The sequence below is a fragment of the Lampris incognitus genome, chromosome 2, assembly GCF_029633865.1.
Source record: "Lampris incognitus isolate fLamInc1 chromosome 2, fLamInc1.hap2, whole genome shotgun sequence".
Classification (NCBI taxonomy): domain Eukaryota; kingdom Metazoa; phylum Chordata; class Actinopteri; order Lampriformes; family Lampridae; genus Lampris; species Lampris incognitus.
In genome coordinates, this window is record NC_079212.1 from 136,986,916 (window position 1) to 137,012,615 (window position 25,700).

General features: G+C 41.5%; 1 protein-coding gene and 1 long non-coding RNA gene across 2 annotated transcripts in view; both read left to right on the plus strand.

The window, feature by feature from the left end:
* LOC130107687 (uncharacterized) overlaps positions 1-3,412 on the plus strand; it is a 108,639-nt gene extending 105,227 nt beyond the window's left edge. Inside the window, exon 3 of the long non-coding RNA XR_008809823.1 lies at positions 3,288-3,412. This is a non-coding gene — a long non-coding RNA (uncharacterized LOC130107687). The remainder of the gene's footprint in view (positions 1-3,287) is intronic.
* fhit (fragile histidine triad diadenosine triphosphatase) overlaps positions 1-25,700 on the plus strand; it is a 473,490-nt gene that overhangs the window by 262,329 nt on the left and 185,461 nt on the right. The gene's annotated exons all lie outside the window — the stretch shown is intronic.

A 25,700-nucleotide genomic window follows, 5' to 3' on the forward strand; every position in this document is an offset into this window, starting at 1 on the left:
AAGTTGGCTTTTTAACATTGTGTACAATGCTGTACACAACCCAAATAAGATGAAGCAGAAGTATGTTGGCCATGTTTGTGGGAAAGGAAAAAAAAGTGTTTTTATCCCCCTGAACCCCCCCCCCCATGGTTCAATTAGTAAATATTCTTATTGTGAGATTCAGTGTGTAGAAAAGTTTGGCATAACTCTAAACACATGGTGGTATATGCATTTTGGATTAATAGAAACCACCAGCTTGATACAACATGTTGAACAGCACCTGAGATGTTAGTACACATCATCGACACATCAGCGACATCTTGGAGTTAGGAATTGGGTTTGGAGTTGAGCCAAATCCGAACAAGTCGCCCAATGTGGAAAGTTTATCAACAGATTGTTTATTCATCTGTCCATATATTGTGCAGTGTGCAGAGTGACTGGCTCGTGCTTAGTGCTACCACAACGTCCCAGAGTTAAATTAATTATTGTATTTGCCAGTCATATCCTTCAACTGCAAGCTTTAGTAATGTGCATTTAGGACACAGATCTTGGAAAAAAAAGCATATATATATATATATATATATATATACACTACCGTTCAAAAGTTTGGGATCACCCAAACAATTTTGTGTTTTCCATGAAAAGTCACACTTATTCACCAACATATGTTGTGAAATGAATAGAAAATAGAGTCAAGACATTGACAAGGTTAGAAATAATGATTTGTATTTGAAATAAGATTTTTTTTACATCAAACTTTGCTTTCGTCAAAGAATCCTCCATTTGCAGCAATTACAGCATTGCAGACCTTTGGCATTCTAGCTGTTAATTTGTTGAGGTAATCTGGAGAAATTGCACCCCACGCTTCCAGAAGCAGCTCCCACAAGTTGGATTGCTTGGATGGGCACTTCTTTGAGCAGATTGAGTTTCTGGAGCATCACATTTGTGGGGTCAATTAAACGCTCAAAATGGCCAGAAAAAGAGAACTTTCATCTGAAACTCGACAGTCTATTCTTGTTCTTAGAAATGAAGGCTATTCCATGCGAGAACTTGCTAAGAAATTGAAGATTTCCTACACCGGTGTGTACTACTCCCTTCAGAGGACAGCACAAACAGGCTCTAACCAGAGTAGAAAAAGAAGTGGGAGGCCGCGTTGCACAACTGAGCAGGAAGATAAGTACATTAGAGTCTCTAGTTTGAGAAACAGACGCCTCACAGGTCCCCAACTGGCATCTTCATTAAATAGTACCTGTTAGAGCCTGTTTGTGCTGTCCTCTGAAGGGAGTAGTACTGCAAATGGAGGATTCTTTAACGAAAGCAAAGTTTGATGTAAAAAAAATCTTATTTCAAATAAAAATCATTATTTCTAACCTTGTCAATGTCTTGACTCTATTTTCTATTCATTTCACAACATATGGTGGTGAATAAGTGTGACTTTTCATGGAAAACACGAAATTGTTTGGGTGATCCCAAAGTTTTGAACGGTAGTGTATATATATATTTGTATATAGCCATCCATTATCCAAACCGCTTATCCTGCTCTCAGGGTCATGGGGATGCTGGAGCCTATCCCAGCAGTCATTGGACGGCAGGTGGGGAGACACCCTGGACAAACCGCCAGTCCATATATATATATATATATATATATATATATATATATATATATATATACTAGAAGAACCCCGCTACAATGTAGCGGTTTAGTTATCCACCCGTCTAAATCTCCCTCCTCTTCATCCTGCCAGCTAACCGCCTTCCCCCTGCCCCTAAACCCCCTCCCACTCCAACTCCCTCCCCCCAAATGCTCAGAATCATCTGAAATGCCGAGAAAAGTGGTTTTTAGCCATTTTTAGAAAATGCATATTTTGCATAATTATGCATGATTATTTTAATTTTCTGCTATTTTTCTGTTCCTCTCTGGAGCAATACCTACCACCTCCAAAAAAATTAGGATCATAAGTGCATTTTTGCAAAAATGCATTTATTTTGCATAATGCCAAAACATTTTAAGTCCCAGAAATTTTTTTTATATAGGTGAAAAATCAAAGATGCTCAGAATCATCTGAAATGCCGAGAAAAGTGGTTTTTAGCCATTTTTAGAAAAATGCATATTTTGCATATTTATGCATAATTATGCATAATTTTAATTTTCTGGGATTTTTCCCTTACTCTCTGGGACAATACCTACCACCTCCAAAAAGAATTAGGATCATAAGTGCTTTAGTTTTCGGTCCCGCTATCTACACTAACTAACACAGACACACACTAACACCACACACACACACACATTCCGAAAATATATTAGTAGGTACATATAGCATTTTCCCCCCCAGAAACTATCAATGGTATAGATAAAAGTGCTCAACAAATGAGGAGTGGAATATTAAGATTATTAAGGTATATATTTATATAATCCAGTGATTCAAGTAAATTCTTTGAGACAGTACAAGCCTGTTTCACGTCATAAGCAATCGTCAGCTCCAATTTATGGCATGAAACATGCTTGTACTGTCTCATAAAGAATTTACTTGAATCACTGGAGTATTTTGCTCATTTGTTGAGCACGGTTTCGGGGGGGGGCGCTATATATAAAAAAATCGGCCCAGTGATGGCCTGCTGGCCTATCCAGGGTGTCTCCCCGCCTGCTGCCAAATGACTGCTGGGATAGGCTCCAGCATCCCTGCAACCCTGAGAGCAGGATAAGCGGTTTGGATAATGAATGAATGGATGGACGAATGAATATATAATTGGTAGAGCGCTACATTATTTGTGAGAGACCACATGTTTACTGTTACCTTGTGTGAATATTGATACGGAGCAGAATTACCCTTTTTGCTTCGGGTCTAACTGTATCTATTTTTTCCTCAGGGCATATATGTATCCTCCCAGTCTGTATAAGTAAGATGTCATGGGAGATGTCAGGGAGGATAAGCTCAGTGCAGGGCTCACCTACCAGCACCTACTGACACACAGACAGACTGAACAGTTTTATTCAGTACAATGTCCATTTGGTGGCCTCCCACCCCTCTCCTTCTATAGACAAATACCTGCTCTTACAATCACTTGCCATACCATAGTGTATAAGTCTATGCACATACACACACACACACACTGATTTGTGCTATTTCCTTGACAAGGCTACATTTACAACCAATTGTACAGCCTTCGTTTCTTGCTGGACATGATTTCTGAGCATTATTTCTTCTGCTGCGGCAGCGATTACGTATGATGCCTACCGACCCTGTAGAAGAACACATGTTCCATCGCCACAATGCCACATCGTTTTTTGTTTTGTTTTTTTTCCGCAGTGTCGGCGGTTTGCTTTCCAGCTCTGTCTGCCCCCTCTATGCAGAGGTCTTCCTGTGACATCGGTAATTAGTCTGTGTGTGGCCATAATGAGGGAGAAGCTTCGTGTCACCGCGGGGTTCGGCAGAGTTCAGCGTGAGAGGGAAAATGACAGGGCCAGCTGGAGAGGTGACCATCACCCTTTCGACCTGACCCCTCAGGTGTAATCTTACCTCATGATATGTTATTGTACTTCATACACTTGGCATCGACTAGAACTAAATAAAAAAAAATTTTTCAAAAAACTCTTAGGTCACATGAATTCAGTGGTGACAAAAATCTAGTTAGCATGTTTAGCTAATTACTGGCTAACATTTAAATCTTGATTTTAATGAACAAAAATGATTCAAGAGGTGGTAAGCCATGTAAAGCAGCACATTCACAGTAGTTAAGTGGTCTAGCTCGCCAGTCTGAGCTAAAAAAAATTTCTCTTTCCCCCACGTCTGTTCTTCATACTTTTTTTCTCTCTCTCCGAGGAACCAACATGTGGGAATGGTAGGGGGTGATAATTTTTGTGTCTCATTAAGGCTCAAATTAAAATGATAAGCAGGCCAGACTGTTAGGCAAGTAGGTGACTTATTAAACCTCTTCAAAGCTTAAGCACTGCAATTCAGCTCCTCCTTTGATCAGTAATTGTTGGCAACTTTCCCATAATTAATTGATTACTCTTGGGAAAAGATGTTTTTTTCATCTTTTTTTTCCGACTTCAGCTTTTGTGAGTGTATTTTTTCAACCTTTCCTAAGGTGACGAAGAAGCACAAACGTAATCATTCCTAAAAAAAAAAAAAAAAAAAAAAAACGGACAAAGGACTAGATGTGTTTATATTTCACATTGAGTTAATGAGTGAAGGTGTTGCCTTTGGATGCCACCGTTGGAAGGCAGAGAGGTTTGCTGTCTCATGGGGTCCGCTTACCATCTGCTGGAGTCCCCTTATTATTCCTTCAGGACCCCAGGACCCTCCTTGTTAAAATGGTTCCACTGGGAGCTGTCGTCCTCCAGGCAGGTGGAGGAGGAAGAGGAGGAGGGGAGAAAGCAAATGATGTGACGGTAGCTTAGAGTGGTTGTGGGGCTTCATGTATGAACTTGTGTGATGTTGTTTGGTCCTATCTGTAAGAACCGCATCATGTTCTTGGATCCTATTTTCACAGACATGCTCCCATAAATTGCCTCATTGATGAGTTGAGTCAGAGTTTGAATAAGTGTTTTGTTCACATTGGCATGCCTCATTGGATGTGTGAAGGTGATCCAGTCACGTGTGCCACTCAGGACTAACCACATAAGAGATACTGTATTATCAGTGTAAGTGCTGAATATTAACTTATAGTAATAACAATAATAATAATACTACTAATAATGGATTACATTCATATAGCGCTTTATCTCGATACCTAGGGCTTCACAGTGAAGGGGGAAACTCGCCTCAACCACCACCAACGTGTAGCACCCACCTGGGTGTTGCACAGCAGCCATTTTGTGCCAGAACTCTCTGCACACATCAGCTTGAGGTGGAGAGGGGGGAAATCATTCAGCCAATTACACTGGGTGATGATTAGATGGCCAAATGGAGAGAGCCTGGTTGGGAATTTTGCCAGGCCACTGGGGAACCTCCTACTCTTTGCGATAAGTGCCATGGGCTCTTAACTGACCACACTGAGTCAGGAACTCAGTTAACATCTCATCCGAAGGATGGAATAGTATACCACCAGCCTTCCTTACTGTCTTCTTTATGTCCGTTTTTGTTATACACACAAGCAAATTAATGATAGGAATCCCTGGAATTCAACCAGGCACATAATCAAAGGGCTCTCATTCACCAGGATTTGGGGGGGGGGGTCTGTATTACTTATTTTACTGCGTTAAAACATATATCATTTTTGCAATATGACTGAATGAGCCTACAATGTGCCTACCACGAGGACCTGTAGGCAGGAGCCCCACAATAAGGTAAAATGGTCATGCTCATACCATCAAAACCATTCTCTTTCTGTAATGTACTGTTTCCTGTTTTGCTATGTTGTTCATGTGGCTGCTGTCACTGGGTAATGACAGTCATTCATTAAGTAAATTACTTCTGGGATAATAGAATAATCGGAGAGGAGTTGGGTCCATATAGAATAATTCTAATGGTACTTTAAGGTGGGGTAAGACACACACAGAAGCTAATGTATCACAGCAGAACTGCTTAGAGAGACGTGAGCTTGATAATGATGTGGCTTAATGCCATGTCAGTCACACATAGGCCTGTGAATTAGCCAAAAATCAATTAAGCAACCCAAATACATTTAAATGTTGGTTAAGTTTAAGTAACATAGTGACCATTCAGCCGATCAGCTACTGATGAAAGCCCTTGCATTCCCAGTAATACAGAGAAGTGTTAAAATGTCTGGTATCATTTCCGCCAAAAATCCCAAGCATCGCAAGGGTAGTGACAAGATCATGTAAGTAATATTGAATTCCCCAGAATCAAAGTACTATTCTTCTGACGCTGTCTTAAAATTCATGACCTCTGTGTGAATGGTGGGCAGCCACTGCAGAGTCCCACAGAGAATCAATTACAAAATACAGTTTCATTAATAAGCCCTAAATAACATGGATTATATACTTAATTAAGCATAACTGCTGTTCAGTTAGGCTATTTAGCTCTCAAGTGATGCTTTGAAGATCCTATAACGTAATCTCGTGTTTTCTGTTTTTGTGTTTTTTGTGCGTGTTTCTTGGTTGTTTTGGGGTTTGCGTTAGGTAAAAAGTCAACGTTGTCCGGCTCCGGCTTGGTCGGGCGTCCCTACAGACACAATTGGCTGTCTCTCTAGGCCTCCTCTGGTTGGTCGGAGCGCCTGTTCGGGGGGGGTCTGGGGGGAATAGCGTGATCCTCCCATGTGCTACGTCCCCCCAGCAAAACTCCTCGCTGTCAGGTGAAAAGAAGCAGCTGGCGACTCCACATGTATCGGAGGAGGCATGTGGTGGTTTGCAGCCCTCCCCGGATCGGCAGAGGGGGTGGAGCAGCGACTGGGATGGCTCGGAAGAGTGGGGTAATTGTCCGGATACAACTGGGGAGAAAAAAAGGGGGAAAAAAGTCAACTTCAATTCATCAAGGAAGCATGGCTCCACCCAAGAGATTTGAAGGACAAGTTTTAAGAATTTCATGAGCTTCGTTATATTATCATTAATTATGTGGAATATGAAACTTGGAGGTTAGGATGGACAGTGTGGACAGAGTATGTTTCTTTGTAAACTGCACAGTGAATCTGTACTTGAAGAAGAATTGCTTTTAGACTGACCAGTGTCTGTGTGTGTGCAAGCATAGATGTGTTTGTATGTGAATCTTTGAGCATGTGTACATGTACAAACATGCACACAAACATGTACATATTCACAACTACATTTAGCAAGGTATGTGCATTTTTTTTTTTTTGCATAAATCCGTCATACTGATGTTAACGCATGAAAAGTGGGATTTATCAAAGTTTTCGGGATGTATTAATTTTTATATGAATGAATGAGTGGTCTTATTCGATTTCCTGCTATTAAGACTGTGCGGCATTTTAAAGCCAGACTTCACAAGGCAATTTTGGTGACTGGCAGGGATATGAAGGAGGGACATACTGCTGGGAGAGCTACATTGCATTGTACGACTGTTAAAATTCAATTTCAAATATTGCAAAACTATCAAATTTCACACACCCAGCTTGGCGTCAAAACCTTTTGTCAATCTGGCCAACTTCCCAAATATAACGGGTGCCATAGATTAGACTGATATGCATTAATGATCTGCCTAACACAACCTTTGCCTCTGAGAAATTTGTTTTTTTTTTTGACCTGCGTGACGCCATCTCTCTAGTGCCAAAACAGTTAGTTGATTAGTCAATCATCAGGAAAAAAATCTATCACAACTTTGGTAGTCAATTATCAATTTTAATCATTCATCAAGTAAAAAAATACCCCCCCCAAAAAAAAAAAAAAAAAGATGGTTGCAGATGCAATAAATGCTAAGATTTGCTTTTCTTGCTCTGATTTATACCATTATCAAATGAATATTTGAGGGGCTTTTTGGGGTGTTAGTCAATTCAAGTCAATTTTATTTGTATACCCCAAATCACAAATTACAAATTTGCCTCAGGGGGCTTTACAGCAATACAACAGCCTGTCCTTAGACCCTCACATCGGGTAATAATAACTTTGATAAAGATAAGGAACTCCCTAAAAAAACCAAAAACCTTTAACAGGGAGAAAAAATAGGTAGAAACCTCAGGGAGAGCAACAGAGGAGAGATCTCTCGCCAAGATGGACAGACATGCAGTGGATGTTGTGTGTACAGAATTTACAGAATACAACATTGAAAGAGGATAACAGATTATAAGACATATGAAGAATATGATGAGGAGGATGCCAAGCAGTGTCCAAGTGCCACCGGAACAGCCTTGGACCTGAGCCACGCGACCAGCATTACCATGTAGACCTGACAGGAGGACAGACTACACATCCACACAGGGGAGAAACACATGATACCATTTACATACACGGGAAAAGAGACAAGAAAAGGAATTAGTCACATATGAGAGAGAGAAGATACAACATTGAAACATGATATGATTATATGGATTTATAAGATATATAAAGAATGTGATGAAGAGGATGCCAAGCAGTGTCCAGATGGCGACCACCATCACCATGGAGACCCGGGAGGAAGATGAACTACATGTGCACATGGGGAGACTCACATCACACCATTCACACAAACAGGAGAAGACATCATTCAAAGAGGGAGAAAAGACGTGAGAGAAAAGTTGCAATAATCAGTATATTCTTTAATCTTGTCGACAGAACAGTGCTTGGTAAATTCAGTGAGACAGAAACCGACCCACCATGCAGTACAGGTTGTGAAGTACTCAATTTAAGGGCAACTAATTGTATGTTAAGGTAAAAAGATGAGTTTAAAGTTTGGATTTAAAAGACTCATCAGACTCTGATTGTCTGATGGCAGCAGGCAGGTTATTCCACAAGAACAGAGCCCAATAGAAGAAGGCCCTGCCACCTACTGACTTCTCTTTAACTTTGGGTACACACAGGAGCCCTGTAATTTGAGAGTGGAGAGCTTAAGATGGAATATATGGTTTAAGGAGATCAGACAGGTGTGATGGTGCAAGCCCATTTAGGATTTTATAAGTCAGCAGAAGCACCTTGATATCTGATCTAACATGGATAGGAAGCCAATGAAGAGAGACAAGAGTTGGTGTGATAAGGTCACATTTTCTTGCTTTTGATAGGACTCTAGCTGCAGCATTTTGAACCCTCTGAATACTTTTAGGATTAGCATGTGGCAGGCCTGAAAACAGAACAATACAGTAATCAAGTCTGGATGAAACAAATGCATGCATTAGAGTCTGTGTTAGCCATGAACAGGAAAGACCGAATTTTAGCTATGTTACATCAGTGAAAAAAGGCAGTCTTGGTAATTTCTTTAACATCATTATCAAGCCCGGAAATCTAGTGTAAAACCAAGATTTTTGGCTGCCACACTTAGTGAAATCATGGCGTTGTTGAGCTTTACTTATACTTGATCAACTTTTTAGATCGGATTTATGATTCACATATTTGAATTGGCATAGGTTTTACGCCAGATGCCTTCCCTGACACAACCCTCCCCATTTGTCCGGGCTTTGGACTGGCACTAAGAATGCACTGGCTTGTGCTTCCCCAGTGGCTGGGTTAAGATTAGATATTGCTATATCATGCTTAAATCCAAATGCTTATCTCCAGGTTGAAATCCCCCGTGAAATCTGGCAAAATTATTTATGGCACACAAAAGCCATAATTAGATACCTCATCATTTGATATCTTGCAAAGAGCTGCATCCCTCACCCTTCAAATCAAATGCACAATCTATGAGACCAGATTTAAATTGTACTGTAACAGGAAAATTATTCCAGGGTCAGGTAGTAGTATGCTACCTATGTCCAAATAATTAACTAATGGACTGGAAGGTATCCTCCCTCAAATAAATGTCAACCCTTTGTTTTAAGTAAACGCACCAACAAAAAAAAAAATCTTCTGCTGTACTCTGGCTCAAGGTAGTGGGGTTGTCCTTATAGGTGATGGCCAACTAAATCTGCTCTTTAAAATCAGCTGTCATATCATCAATTACACAAGCAAGAGGCACTAATTTATCACTATGTGATGCCTCATCTACACTACTTGTGCAGTATTCTTCTACCAGAACAACCTCCAAATGAGAGCCATCATAATTGGAGCACTCCCCTTCCATAAGCATTGGGGTTATAGTCTCACTAAACTGACACAAGATAGAACTGGAAAGGCCATCAAGGCTTTGAATCTTCTCTATATCATCTGTTGAAGCAAATGCTTCCTTCACATTATTCAGACAGAATGGAATTTTGTGCCCTGACTCCTTTGATCAAAACTGTACATTCTGGGTCAAACCCAAGCCTTTCACAAAATTCTATTCTGTCTGCCTATTTTAGCAAAATACTCACAATGGAAATAAATAGAAGAAAGAAAGAAATTTAATGAAAGGTGAGATACGTTCCAAATCCCTGTTCGGGTGCCAATTGTCTGGCCAATGACCAGCATCACAGTTTTATCTGAATTTAAAAGCAGGAAATTTAGCAACATCAATTTTTTCACAGCAGCCAAGCAGGCCTCTAAATTAGTCATTTGAGTAAGATCATCAGCCCTTACAGGCACATACAGCTGAGTATTAGTCGCATAGCACCGGAAATGTATTCCATGACTGTGTATAATTTGGCCAAGAGGTGAACTATAAAGAGAGAAAAGTAGAAGGCCAAGAACCGAGCCTTGAAGTACACCATATTTAACACCAGAAAATTTTGATTGTAGTTGACACACTGTTCTTCCAGATAAGTAGGACTTAAGCCAAGAGAGAGCTAGGCCAGAGACACCAACATTACAATTTATTCTGTCCAATTGTATACAGCGATCAATGGTGTCAATGGCTGCACTGAGGTCCAGCAGTAGAAGCACAGAGGTGGAGGAGTCCATAGCAAGTAGAAGATCATTTATCACTCTGGTCAGAGTAGTTTCACTGGAGAGACAAGCCTTGAAAGCCAATTGAATAGGCACACATAGATAGTTTTCTTCTATATGGGACTCTCCCTTGTACTTTAGAAAATAATTGAAGATTAGAGACTGGTTGATAGTTATTAAGAGACCCTGGACCGAGTTGCAGTTTATTAAATAGAAGTTTGACTATAGTAGTCTTAAAACTGCTGGTAACAATGCCAGTTGTAAGTGGTAAATTAACAATGTCTAGCATTGTAGGTCCCAGGAAAGGCGAGAGGTCTTTAAAAAGTTTTGCTTGTAAAGGGTCAAGTAGTCAAGTAGTTGGTTTAGAAGATGACACAAGCTTAGCCAAAGTATCAAAACAAATAGTCTCAAAAGCTGTAATAACAGGGACTATCAGTGTCTCATGGTATAGATATGAATATAGTAAGACAGGGTCTGCAGAAGTAGCTGGAGTTGAAGAACTAATTTTGTTTCTGATCTCATCAACCTTATCAACCTTATTGCAGAAAAATGCTAGAAACTCATGGACCGTGAATGGTGACCAGTTGATAGATGGCTGCTTTTTAGTAAATTTAGTTACAATCTGAAAGAGAAATCTGGGATTATGTTTATTAATATTGATTAAGATTGATTGAGAGAGATACACTGCTTTTGCAGCAGCTAAAGCATGCTTGTATTTCAATAAACACTCATGCCATGACAGGTAAAAAAAAAAAATCCAATTTTTATTTTCACCATTTATGTTCCAGTCTCCTACAGGCCCGCTTTAGAGTGTGTGTCTCATCTTTAAATCAGGGTGTAGGCCTCTTTAGTTGCCTAGCTCTGGTAGTGAGAGGTGCAACTGAATCTAGGAGACTAGAGAGGGCCACATTTAAGTCACTAGTGTTATTTTCTGTCTGTGCAGTGAAAGGAGCCCAGACTTCAGGCAGCCAGTGGCCAGATACAGCTACAGTGGATGGACCAATGCGGCAAGTGGCAATTACATCCGTGCCGACATTAACAGGATAGGCTAATGATGCTTCAAATTTAATGAGAAAATTATCTGACAGAACAGATGTGGTTGGCAAGACATTCATATCAGAAGCAGCTCTCCCTTTAGATAAAACCAAATCAAGGGTGTTACCATTGCAATGAGTGGACTCTTGAACAAACTGAGCGAACCCAAAAGTATCAACAAAAGCCAGAAAAGGCTTTACTTAGTGGATCACCAGCCTTATTCAGATGAATATTGAAATAGCTAAGAAATAGAGTCTCATCAGAATGAATAACAAGACCTGAAATAAATTCTTCAAGAAATAGTAAGTAAGGGCTAGGAGGTTGATAGAGTATCACAATGTGGACTGAGCAAATCTGTTTGTGGTTGCAAGAGATGGACTTAGAATAAGAGCCTCAAAAGATTGGAATTTAGATTCAACTTTAGACGTTAAATTGAAAATACTTAAATATTAAGGCAACACCCTTACCTTGTTTATTGGCCCAAGCTACATGGGCATACATATAGACAGGTGGGGGAGCTTCATTTAAGGGAAGGAAAACATTTGGTTTTAGCCATGTTTCACATAACCCAATCATATCAAGACTATGTTGAAGAATTAGATCATTTATTAGTAAGGCTTTGGTAGACAGTGATATTATGTTTGTGAAACCAAATTTAAACATCTTTGAAGTTATCAGTAGTAGGCTGAATTTTAAAGCTGCCACGAGATGCAATATTAGTTGGAATTAGACAGCTTATATTATTAGTTGACAATTTTAAAGACCTACACTTTGGACGATGTGTGGTCACACTTTTGATAACGTTAGATATTTGGTTCTGATTATTGGGCACTTTGTTGCACATTTCACCACAGACAAGTGGTAGGAATGATTATTAGATTATTGTGATTCACACATTTAGGAGAGGAGAGCTTGGAAGCAGTACAGCAGGCAAGGCAGACAGTCTCAGTGTTAGAGACCAAGCTTTCAGTCTGATAATGTGTACTATGAGAAATTCCATGACTAAGCATATTAACTAAACTAGTTGACTCCACATCTGCACTAGGTTTAAACCTAGCAGGCTCTCTAATCACCTGCAACCTGCTGAATGATAAGTCCCTAGTGTCAAACTAAACATAGACAGCTATCTATATTGCTAGACATAAGAGCGGCGCCGTCCCCAGTAGGGTGAACGCCGTCCGCTTTCAGCAGGTAAGGGCAGCCCCAGAAAGAAGACCAGTTATCAACAAAACTAAATCCCTGCTCATTACAGTAATGAGCCAGCCAGCAGTTCATTGAGGTGAGCCTACTGTAAATCTCATCATTACCCCTCACAGGTAAGGGACCAGAGACAATTAATCAATACCGACACATCTTTCTGGCCAACTCGTGTCCTGACAAGGATAGCTTTTGTGATCTCTGATTGCTTCATCCTAGCATTATTGGTGCCAACATGAATAACAATGTTGCTTTAAGTAGTGGTGCTATGTGCCTGGTTTCCCTGATTCCACCTCCGTAATGCCAGCACCCCAAGATTACCCTCTATGGCAGAAACTCTGGCCCCGGGTAAACAGTGAACCAAGGCTGGCAAAGCTAATAGGATAATGCGGGTAACGGACTCTTCTATCATCAGCGTCTGTTGCTTTACCCTGTTTACAGGAGCATAAGAGGCACGCTGGCCAGTAGGACTATCAACAGGGCTGGTGAAGGGCAAAATCGGTTTGCAGTCAGAAGAGTTGACTGCAGACCAAGCCAGTTGCTTGCTCTTGTGAGCCTTCCCACGCCAGCAAACAAAGACAAACACCACCACATCTGCCGATGAGGCCGAGCAAGTCTCCTTTCAGGCCTGGGACTATCTGGAGTGCCTGTCACGTCTAATGTAATCCTAGCCGAAAGAAGCTGCTCTAACTCACGGACACGTCTCTCTTTTAGAGACAACTTATATGTAACTGCAGAACAGTCACCACACACCATCGTTTTAATGAGGCTGCTTAGACTACAAATGCAATAATGCTAACTGCTAACAAAAGGCCGCCCACTAACACAAGAGTCATTTGAAAAGGAAAACCAGTGAATCCAGCGATAAATGAACTAAGCACAGAAAATAGAAAAATCAGGAGGACAAATTAAGAGGTTAGAACAAAATATAGAGAAGAGAGAGTAACAGCAGTTATCGATCTCACGAAACAGGTCTCACAAAGGCGGAAACCGGAAGAACTTTACTTATTCAGAATAAATAAACGGTTTTAAGATATCACTTTGGACTCTGGAAACTAAAGATAGGCATTCATCAGTATATTTGACCGAAACAGACTAAATTAATAATTGAACAATTGAAAAAAATAATTGATAGGTTAATTGATTAGGGAAATAATTGTTAATAGCAGCCCTACGTCTCACATTAGGCCATGTGAACACACTTCCAGTTTATGAATGATTGGTATTTATTGAGACGTGGGTACAATGGAAACCTCATGCCTCTGAATATTTGATAAATATGGTGGCAGTTGTCAGTTGGTAAAATTTCTGAGGAAACCTACATACATTTACAAACATTTTGATAAATAAAACCCATCAATTGTATCACTATCTTGGGCTTGGAATAATTTAATAAAACAAATGATAAAAAAAATAAAACTAGAAGAATTCAACAAGAATTCTCAATATAGAATCCAACAAATTGTATATGTTCGGAAAGGAGCAGGAGGAAGTTACTACTTATAATTTCCTGCCCCCTCTCTAATGCTCAATTAATAAACCTAAATAATAAATTTAGTTTTTTACACATCAGGGTATGTCATTCTCAATAACTGTCACACAATGACTCAATAAAATAAATGAATAAAAACAATTAAAATAACAAAAACAAAAAAGAAAGAAAACGATAACAATGATTTCCAAGAAACAACAATAACAGAATCCACCAGTTTTGACCTTCCTGAGTGAATCATAAGCATTTAACCTACATCTTCAAGCTCTTGTTTAATGTGCTTCTCTTCTTGAATGCTGAAAAATGGAAGACCATAATGTAGGCTTTTAACACCTGAATAGTTCTGTCTGCTGTGCAGAGTCATCACAACTCTGCATGAGAGAGCCTCTATGTTTCTTATGGGGAAAGAACAAAGAAGCACACTGAGACACTTGGAGTACACAAACACCATCTCGAGCCTTGTGTTAATGAAGGGATTTCCTGTGCTGCAAAGCACGTTGGCTGGGTCTACTGAGAGACATCTCTTGTGTGACAGTCTTGAAAATGGAGATGGCAAATGACATTCCTTTGTTCGCACAGAAATGGTTGAGTGATTTCCATGATGATCTGAAACGTAACAGGGATAGCAGACCCAGTTTCAGACAGGCAGGCTGACACGAGGTATGTCAGCCTAGTTATGGCATTACTGGTGGCATATGAGGGAGAAACTGAGTTCCTATTTGTTTTCATGTCAGAAAGCAGTATGGTATACAGGCAGATGCTTTTCACTTGCAATAACCATCAACACTTCAGCAGAATAATAACCCTTCAACCTTCTCCCTATCTGGTCTGGGCCCTCAGGCCATCTGTGGTATAACAGAGATGTGTCAGCGTCATTGCCTGCACAGTCTGTAGTGTGCTTAGCAAGGATGTGTGTAATTGCTCAAGGCTTGCTATGCAAGCAATGATCCTCTTATTCCTGTTGATCTAAAACAGTGGATAGAACACCTGTCTGGTTTATATGATGAATCTGATGACTTGAATGCTTGTCAATTTTACAGTTTTAAAGGCTTTAGAATTGTGTATCAAAAATGATCCGTTTAAAATGTCTTCACAGAGATGACGCCGTTTGAAAAACACACTGCAGTGTGTATGAATCTCACCATATGTCAGCTTATATGACCTTTTTCTGCTTATGTGTTATTTGTACTAACACCTACTAATCTACAAATTAGAAACTGCAATTTTGCTGGAGCATTTATGCATATTTACACTACATTTGTGTGTTTTGCTTTATTTTCAGAGTGTAGTGCATTTTTTTATTCAGAACACAGCACTCAAATGCCAATCAATTGATAACCACGATGTGAATGGCTACCATTTAGTATTCAAATGCACTATAATTTTATTTGGTAGCCAACAAAGTGAAGAGCGGCTCTAGCAATCTGCGAAAAAAACGCACTGGTGTACTAATTGAAATGATCTGTAATTGGCAGTTGTAAGTAACCAAATCTGGAGCATGGAAACCAAACACGAGATGAAAGCCGGAGCACTAACCTCGATTTCCAGCACTGCTATGGGTGCCCTTGGCTCATCCCATTCCCATGAATGTAAATGACAGACTATTAAAGGAAGGTTGAGGCGTGTATGCTGCACTTTGTGACCAAATTAAAAGGACATACATTTTAATAGGCACTGGCTGCATTCATGGCAGTTACTACTATCTGATTAATGGCACGGTGCTCTCATTTCAATAGGCCATGAATAATTCTGCTTTGGTGCCAAAGTCATGATTAAGTGTGTTCATTGAGAAAAGAAAAGAACATGGAGAGAAGAGATATTCCTGAAATATCTGAGTGGAGAACTGGCAACCTCAATAGGTCATACATGGTGTAACAACACTGGCAGCTCCAAACTAATCTACGGCGGCTTTCCTGAAAGTGTTTTGTGTATGCCAACAGGAAGATGACCGGGTCTCTCAGTGGTTGAAGACCAACAATCATTCTCACATTTAGTGTCCCTCCAGCTTTTATGCTGTTGTAATTTATGGAGGACTGTCGTTTGAAATCACGACCTGCTACTCTGTGGAAAGGTCCAGATGTCATTATTACCTCTCCCAGGTACTGCCAGGCCAAAAGGCGCTCTCCTTAATTCGTGTAGTTCCTCTCATCCATAAGGCCATTCTGCACAGTGTCTTTCCCTGATGTTGGTATTAAAAGCTTCATCTGAAGTTCAAGTCCAGTTTTACTCATAAACACAATTTCATACCAAAGCCATCTCAATGTGCTTTTACAAAATAAAGCGGATGGAAATAATCAAGTGGATACAAATGTAGCATTGTAAAAGACATACAGGAACGGATCGAACAGAAACATTGACATAATTGCAAAAGCACTACTAATTTTTTTCCACTTTAAAAAGAGCTTAACTTCTGGGGAGACCACACATCCAGGTAGCATCAGCCATCAGCAGGCTGATCCATTCTCACGATCATGGCTGAAGGCCACTATCCCAGATTTACAGTTGGTTGCAGGAATGCAGAGAAGGGCTGACACCAGATGCCCTGAGAGATATTATCAACTCATAAAGGTAGTTGGCATGTCAACATCAGATTACCGATTACCAGCTCAATTTTACAGATAAACAAAATATTTGTATACAGCATATTTGCAGTTCCCAAACTATGTTGGTTGATGAATTAGGACATGACTGAGTACATCCACTGATGTCCACATCTACTTTTAACAGCGATTTACACTCAACACAGATTATTACGCTTAATGGCCAGCCTTTCAGATCCTTAGACACACCAAAGCCATACCTAAACTTAACCATCTCTAACATGCCTAAACTTTTTAGCTGTATACCTAAAGTGAACCATATTTTACCTGATACCCAATTATAACTATTTCTTAAACTTAATCCATCCATCTCTAATACAATGATACTAAAGGGGATGATTACAGCGGTTGTCCCATATGTCAGCATTCACCGATGCATTGAAGTCAGTGGTGACTGGCCAATAGATGGCGCTAGGGAGCAGACCCACCACTCACTGCATCATGGACTTTTTTTTTACGAGCAAGGAAAATATTATATAGTTGGTGAGTAAAATGTTTAATCTGCAATAAAATGTAGTTTACAAATGTTCTATGATGTCCGGCCTGGGTCGCCAGAATCTTTGGCCATTGACTCTCGTTATAGATTGGGCATATGCAGTTTGCTCCTCTTCTGTACAAGAGATAGGAGCTTGCTGAGGGCTGGAGAGCTGCGCCCCAATAGCATTTATCTGAATGCTGCTAATTTAAACACCACCAACCACTAGGTAGCAGCAGAGAGCGAGTGGCTTGTGGTACGTCACCTGACATAACATCAATTAATCAAATGCTCCAGAATGATTTGTTGATCTTAGAGATGGAGGAGCCTCGTGAAATAGACGGAGAATGTAATTTAGCGCTTTTCGCTTATGTTGGTCTTTCACCATAACAAAATGTGCGGCACAACGGGGCCCTCATTCACTAGCCAAACTCTTCTCTTCTGTGGTTCCCCGGTGGTGGAATGAGTTACCAAACTCCATTCAATCCGCCAGATTCCCCTCCCTCTTTAAGAAGATGCTAAAGACCCAGCTATTTGATCAACACCGCCACACTTGATGGTTTTAATAAAAATACAAAGAAAAAAAAGCTTCTATGCATTGCCTTTGTGCACTGCTTGTTGACACCTATGTCCTATCGGACTTGAACCTAGTTTTTTGGTACTTACTTGCATTGTTGTCTCCTGACTAGATCTTGCTTGTGTTGTATTAACTCTCAGATGTACGTCGCTTTGGATAAAAGCGTCTGCTACATGAAGTTGTAATGTTGTAACATTGTAAAAAAAGATAATTATTACAAAGAATTTGCACTAGGTGAAGTACCTTAACTTAGCTTAACTAAGGCCATTTCTTTTTTCTGTTTTTCCCCTTTTTTCTTCCCAATTGTATCCAGCCAATTACCCCACTCTTCCGAGCCGTCCCGGTCCCTGCTCCACCCCCTCTGCCGATCCGGGGAGGGTTGCAGACTACCACATGCCTCCTCCGATACATGTGGAGTCATCAGCCGCTTCTTTTCACCTGACACTGAGGAGTTTCACCGGGGGGTCGTAGCACATGGGAGGATCACGCTATTACCCCCAGTTCTCCCTCCCCCCTGAACAGGCGCCCCGACCGACCAGAGGAGACGCTAGTGCAGGAACCAGGACACATACCCACATCTGGTTTCTCACCCGCAGACATGACCAATTGTGTCTGTAGGGATGCCCGAACAAGTCGGAGGTGACACGGGGATTCAAACCAGCGATCCCTGTGTTGATAGGCAGCGGAATAAGCCGCCACGCCACCTGGATGCCCAACTAAGGCCATTTCATTACAACAAATGTTAATTCAGCTCAGCAAGTACAAATAAAGGCCTTTGCTTTTATTTAAATATTCAAGTCAAGTCAGTTTATTTATAGAGCACATTTGCAAACAACAAACGTTGATCATGTGCTTTTCAGAGAGATTAAAATGATTACAGTCAAACAAACACAGAGGAATGATCAAATAAAAGCACAGACGTAAATAAGAGGATATAAGTAAAGTAATACTTCTAGTCACAAATACACAAGTGTGGTAACTTAGTACATGTTCTGCTTGAATTTTGGTACAGCCCCTCAGGAGAACAATGCACCAGCTGCCACTTGTTGAACTTCATCATATTGTACATGACATGATGTGATATGTCGTCTTGCGAGGCCAGACATCCACGAGATCTTACTCTATAACCTCCAAGCTCACTCACTCACCCAAGCTTAACACTGGGCTGGGGCGTCCAGTTAGCATAGCGGTTTATTCCATTGCCGGCCAACACGGGGATCGCCTGTTCGAATCCCCATATTACCTCCGGCTTGGTCGGACGTCCCTACAGACACAATTGGCCGCATCTGCAGGTGGGAAGCCAGATGTGGGTATGTGTCCCGGTCGCTGCACTAAGTGCCTCCTCTGGTCGGTCGGGGTGCCTGTTCGGGGGGGGAATAGTGTGATCCTCCCACGCGCTACATCCCCCTGACGAAACTCCTCACAGTCAGGTGAAAAGAAATGGCTGGCGACTCCACATGTATCGGAGGAAGCATGTGGCAATCTGCAGCCCCCCCGGGATTGGCAGAGGGGGGTGGAGCAGCGACCGGGACGGCTCGGAAGAGTGGGTTAAATGGCTGGATACAACTGGGGGAAAAAAGGGAGAAAAAAACCAAACCAAAACACTGGGCTAACGACATGAATGACACTGAAATCAAACTCTCTAGCAGGTGGAAACAATGTTGCACCAGCAAAAACAAGGTTTCACTTTCGTGTGGTGATTGGAGCACGGTGTGAAAAGTTTTTTTTTTTTTACTTTTTGCAGCTTTATCTCTCCCACGACATGCTAAAGCCCTTCGACACTGACGTCATCGCTGCGGTTTTTTTTTTTTTTGTTAACTTTTTCTCCTCTCCCTTGATAGTTTTTGTTTTTTTTAACAACGTGTCAACTACGTTGCATCAAATCACGTTAGAAGATAGTGTTTGTGTTGCTATTTAAATGCTAATTTTGCATCTGTTGTGGAAAAGTTTTCATTCTTTGGTGAGGTGGGCAATAAACCTGTCAGGTTATCTCTGCCGCGCTCCCGTTTTATGTTCAGGAGCCCGAATTAATACCATGCAATATGCAGATGATGACTGCAATTGAAAAATACTGGAGGAAAAAGCCGGCTCAAGATAAGTAAACTATTCAAAAAAAGCTATCAAAGCTATCTACGATATGTAAATAAAAAAAACAAAACAAACATTAACACACAATTTTGTTTGCACTCAAGTGCCGCGGTACTGTTCTAATCTTGTACCGATGGTCGGTCCAAAAATCAAAACATTTTTCAAAATAATGTAGTAAAAGTGTGATTCTCGCCACTGTAATGTGTTTTAATAACAAACCCCATTGTGCCCTTCGACAAAAGAAGCACAATAGAAACACAGTCATTCATCTGTTCACTGGAAAAAGACAGTTTCATACTGGTGCATACATGCACACGGATTTGAGCCAGCAAAAAGATTTGCATTTATATGGTCTGTATTTATAGGGCTCTGGCTTTACGTAATACTTAACTCTAAAGGCCTCCCACCACTTTTCTCTCTTTTCTTGTTTATTTGGTGTGTTTTAGATAGGACCAGATGTTTTCCTCAGCAATCCGTCTCCCTCGATGACAGCACTGTTATGTGTTGATAGCTTTCAAGTCTTGTGCACACACACACTGCACTCTTACACCCAGGAATTCAAGCTCTCGCAGACGGAAAGCAACTCGTGCCCAAGTGTGTGCGCTGCCGCCTCTTGCAGTGCGTTTCATTAGTTTTTGACTTTGTTTCGGATGCTTTATTAACTTATTTTTTGAACTCACTTTAGTCAAATTAATTTTAGCACTTGATCCCGTTTGTTTGTGGTATACAGCTTCCTCTCAACTTCGACCTTTGCTCAACCCGTCAGTGCCTAAAACTGCTCATTATGAAATCATTTACTTATTATGAAGTCATTTACTTATTATGAAGTCATTTACTTATCATGAAATCATTTACTTATTATGAAGTCATTTACTTATCATGAAATCATTTCCTTATTATGAAGTCATTTACTTATTATGAAGTCATTTACTTATTATGAAGTCATTTACTTAATATGAAATCATTTATTTATTGTGAAATCATTTACATGTGTGAACCTGCACCGTCTGTGCAGCAAAACATGTAATATAATTGAGCTTGACCTGGTGTCTGGTTGTATTGGTTCTGTATAAAAAGTTGTGTGTTAGGGGTCGTCTGGGTAGCGTAGCAGTCTATTCCGTTGCCTACCAAAACAGGGATCGCTGGTTTGAATCCCAGTGTCACCTCTGGCTTGGTCGGGCGTACAGACACAATTGGCCGTGTCTGCGGGAGGGATAGCGTGATCCTCCCACACACTACGTCCCCCTGGTGAAACTCCTCACTGTCAGGTGAAACGAAGAGGCTGGCAACTCCACATGTATGGGAGGAGGCATGTGGTAGTCTGCAGCCCTCTCCGGATCGGCAGAGGGGGTGGAGCAGTGACCAGGACGGTGGCTTGGAAGAGAGGGGTAATCAGCCAGGTGCAATTAGGAGAAGGGGGGGAGGGGTCCAAAAAACATGTAATATAATTTAGCTTGACCTGGTGCCTGGCTGTATTGTTGTGTGTATAAAAATGTGTGTGTTAAATTTGTGCTTTTAAGCCTGCACACAGTCACAATAGTATGCGAGCTTTTCTTGTGTGTCGGCCTCACCGGCCCACACATTTCCATCATTTGCAACCAGCTGGAACCGGTGTTACTGAAAGTTAAGATGTCCTCATCGTATCTCGCAAAGAATACATTAACAAATTATTCTTACTTCTAACAATTCATGTTTGTTTGATGGATTTCTTCCTATCCAAATTGGGTAAACACACGCCTGCCAGAGAGGAGGAGGAGGTGGTCTGAGTATTTTTCATCTCCCTCCATTAATGCTGTTTATATCGCACTGTTCCAATCCCCGGGAGACACGGAGAAAACATTTCCAAACACCAGCAATCAACTGCCGCTATCTGCATAACTCAATTAGCGTTTCTGCATGACTTTGAATGTGTCGTCCCTCTCTCTCCCACTTCAGCCCGCGCTTTTCTTCTTCCATTTATTTCCGATATCAAGGACTCGCTGAACGACACGACCGCGTCCGCTTTCTCAAAATAGACAAGTGAATAGCACCCCTTAAGATCTTATTTCACTTGCTTCTCCTGGACGGCAGTGTTGAGGACATTCTTGACATATGGAAAATAGATTAGGCATTCTGAAGTATGGCGATGTGGGGAAGGGGTGGGGGGGTGGGGGTATGTGAAGCGACGTAAAAATTTATTTTGCGGAGTCCACTTGCTTACCTTGATGCATAGAAATGAGGAAAAACGGCACACGTGCCAGCTTCTCTTAGACGCTTCCGTGTCTCATAGCGGATGCCATTTGTGATATCGTTGGTGATATCTGCAGCTAAAGGCCTGTTTTTAAGTACAGGATGTGGATTGTAAAAATATACTCCATATTCTACTCTGCTCGTACACTTGTCACTACTGTAGGAGATGAAAAGGTAGATAAGGGCTGCATGAGAGCCATCAACGGAAAGTGTGCATGCACCTAATGGACAGGAGAGGTTTCCTAAAAAGCGTTACTGCAGAAATGTAATGACCTGTGTACTGCTGCAATGGTACACACACTGTGTTCAATGTGTTTAGCTGTATTTAGCATTACCGTATATTTCTATAATAATGTGTTTGTTAGTGGATAATATGTACAAGCCCTTTTTTTATTTTAGTTCTTCTTGCAACATTGCAAAATAAGGACACTCTGCAAAGAGAGTTTATTTAATATAGGATGTGATATTTCAGTTCATTTGAATTCCTTACCATCTCTTTTTCATGCATGCAGCTCAGAGTGTGATGTTTCATCACATTTCTAATTTTGAGTTCTTTACCTGAGGCTTAGGGCCGATCCATCTGAATTATTTACCTGCACCTTCAGTTAGGGGCTGGATGTATTTTGCCTATACATTTGTATTAGAATATCATCATTACAGTGTAATATTTATTTTTTAGGATGTTAGAGATTAATCGAAGAATGCTCGTTACATGATCTATAGTAGTAAACCACAATCAAATGATTTGCATGTGAATGCACATGCTGTAAAAGAAGTAATGTTTTTGAACCTTAAGTAAAAAAAAAAGAAATCTCAGTAATCAGGAGCAATTTGTCATTTTATTTCTTGTACTTGTGCACATGAAATGAAATGAAATATTGTTTCCCACAGCAGTGCAACACAAAGACAAAAACACATATATCCAAACTAACACATATATCTAAAAAAAAAAAAAAAAAAAAAAAAAAAAACACTGTCCAATAGAACGAACGCCAGCCAGGATAACTGTCAGAACTGCCGGTCTGCATGGGCTAGCAGTTAGCTTAGCGTGCCCCGCTTCCACGTCCTGTCAGACCGCCCTCAGTGTTTCCTCTTTGGGCACAGCTCTGGGCAGGGGCTGTTGTCCTTGGGCCCATCAGACACAGCAGACTAGGCTCTCTGAGCTGATCCAATGCCAGCTGTCCCAGCCAGACACCTTCAACACACTCCCCACGATGACACTAAAACACAGTCAACTCTAGGCGAGGCCGCCAGACCGCCTTCGGTGTTATCAGAACTGCCGGTCTACATGGGCTAGCAGTTAGCTTAGCCGGCCCCGCTTCCGCGTCCTGTCAGACCGCCCTCGGTGTTACCTCTTCGGACACAGCTCCGGGCAGGCCCGTGGTCCCTGAGCCCACAGGACGTAGCAGACCAAGCTCTCCCAGCCATCAAACGAAGACACAAACTTAGACGTGGACAAAGACACCTCATGGCCATCCATGCAGTGGATTTGTCCACGTCCGCATCTAAGTTTGTCTCACCTCACTGGGTGAGGCTGCTGCAAACATGAATTTGCAGCGCCATCTTCCCACACTGGAAGCCGAAAAAAAATGTGTTGCCTTCTGCGAGAGTAATAATGTATTAATTGCCCATACAGTGCAATAAATGTTCTGTTGCAGCAGTGCTACATATATAGGGACCAATTCTTAAGGTATAGGAGAACAGAGGAGGAAGAGAAAGAAGGATGACTCTACATATTTTCAGGTTGGAAATAAAATTTAAAAAAAAGTTAAATGTGGACACAATTAAAATCCAAAGACTCAAAAATCACAGCATCATTCAAGATTCTTCCCAGTTTGGGAATGTGACAGGGGTTATAGAATTATATGGCTATTCTAGAGGGTGAAATGCCCATTTAACTGTATTGCAAAGGGGCCCATCAGGAATACGTTCCACTTTTACTCAAACAGGGCAACCCTTTAATCCTCACCCGCCTCTCTTACTGCAGAGCTACTGCTAGTAACTCCTTGAGCCCCTCAGTAAGTTGTGTTAAACTATATTTACACAGGATAGGGCCACACTTTCCAGTTTTTCACCATGCTGATAATGGAAGTTTGCCTTATGACCAGTCTATTTCTCTTTAACATTCATAACCGAGTGTGCAGCCAGTCGTGAGTTTGATATTCTCATCTGCTCACTCTGATGATTACTTTCGCTTCAGAGTCCTCGTTCCAGCCCTCGATAAATAAGTGAACTGGGCGACGGTGAGCATTCACACCCACAACATCTGCTGCGGCGGGCCTGCTGTTGAAGCAGCTCGTGTTGCAATTATTGGTTATGCATTGATCAAGGCCCGTTTGTGTTTGATCCATCAAAGTAGGAACTTGTGTACGCTAAGGGAGACAAGAGGACTTTAGGCAGAATCAGCTCTTCTGATTAAGGGGCCACTACGAATACCCCAGACCCACTCTCCTATCAGGAAATGCTGTACTGGCAGGCGGGCGGGTTTTCAGATGGAAAGAGGAGATGGATTATTCATAGAATCTGAAAGTGTGTGTGCGTGTGTGAAAGAGATATTGCCTATATGTGGCCAAGAGAAATCAGGAGTTTCTGTATGTTCAGTAATAAAAAAATATCTGCCTGTGTATGTGGGTAAGTAATGTCTATCCTAGAAAGAGGAGAGATATTCCACGTCTGTTTCTTACAGGGGCATTATTCAAGTTCTGATAAAGATTAAGCATGAAGCGGCGCATTGCAAGACGGTATTAACACTGAAGGAGAAGTAATGAATTATAGCCTCAAAAATCAGTGCTGACACATAATCAGTATGAAGCATTGGCATTCAGTGAAGGAGGTAGTGGATAAAGGCTCGGCCGAGGCTTCCTTGTGTGTGATATTTTATCTTGTGCCTCATATCTGGGGAGGAAAGCCCCCCCCCCAATTGTTTGCGAAGAATATGTGTGGTGTTTATACGTAGGTTGGGGGTATTGGTTGTTGGGTGGGCGGGCGGGTGGGTGTTATGGCTACCATATTCTTTCTGTACTCGGGGTGTCTCGAAATAAAGTGCAGGTGATTCTCGGGGTCTCCATACACACACGTCAAACCCAGGAAGTCGCGTGCTTGTCAGTCGGGTGTAGGTGAGACCTCCTTTTTTTTTTCTTGGTTGTGAGATGCACGTTTTTCTTTGGTTTGAAGTGAACCAGAACTATTCGAATGTGGGGTTGCACGCCAAAGCAAAAATGGACCTGTAATTTTTTATTTTTATTTTTAAAAATGTTCCCCCTCTTTTTCTCCCGAATTGAATCCGACCAAATACCCCACTCTTCCAAGCCGTCCCGGTCGCTGCTCCACCCTCTCTGCCCATCCGGGAAGGACTGCGGACTACCACATGCCTCCTCCAATACATGTGGAGTCGTCAGCTGCTTCTTTTCACCTGACAATGAGGAGTTTCACCAGGGGGATGTAGGGCGTGGGAGGATCATGGTATTCCCCCCAGTCCCCCCCCCCCCGAACAGGCGCCCCGACCGACCAGAGGAGGTGCTAGTGCAGCGACCAGGACACATACACATCCGGCTTCCCACCCGCAGACACGGCCAATTGTGTTTGTAGGGACGCCCAACCAAGCAAGAGGTAACACGGGGATTCAAACAGGCGATCCCCATGTTGGTAGGGAACGGAATAGACCGCTACACTACCCGGAC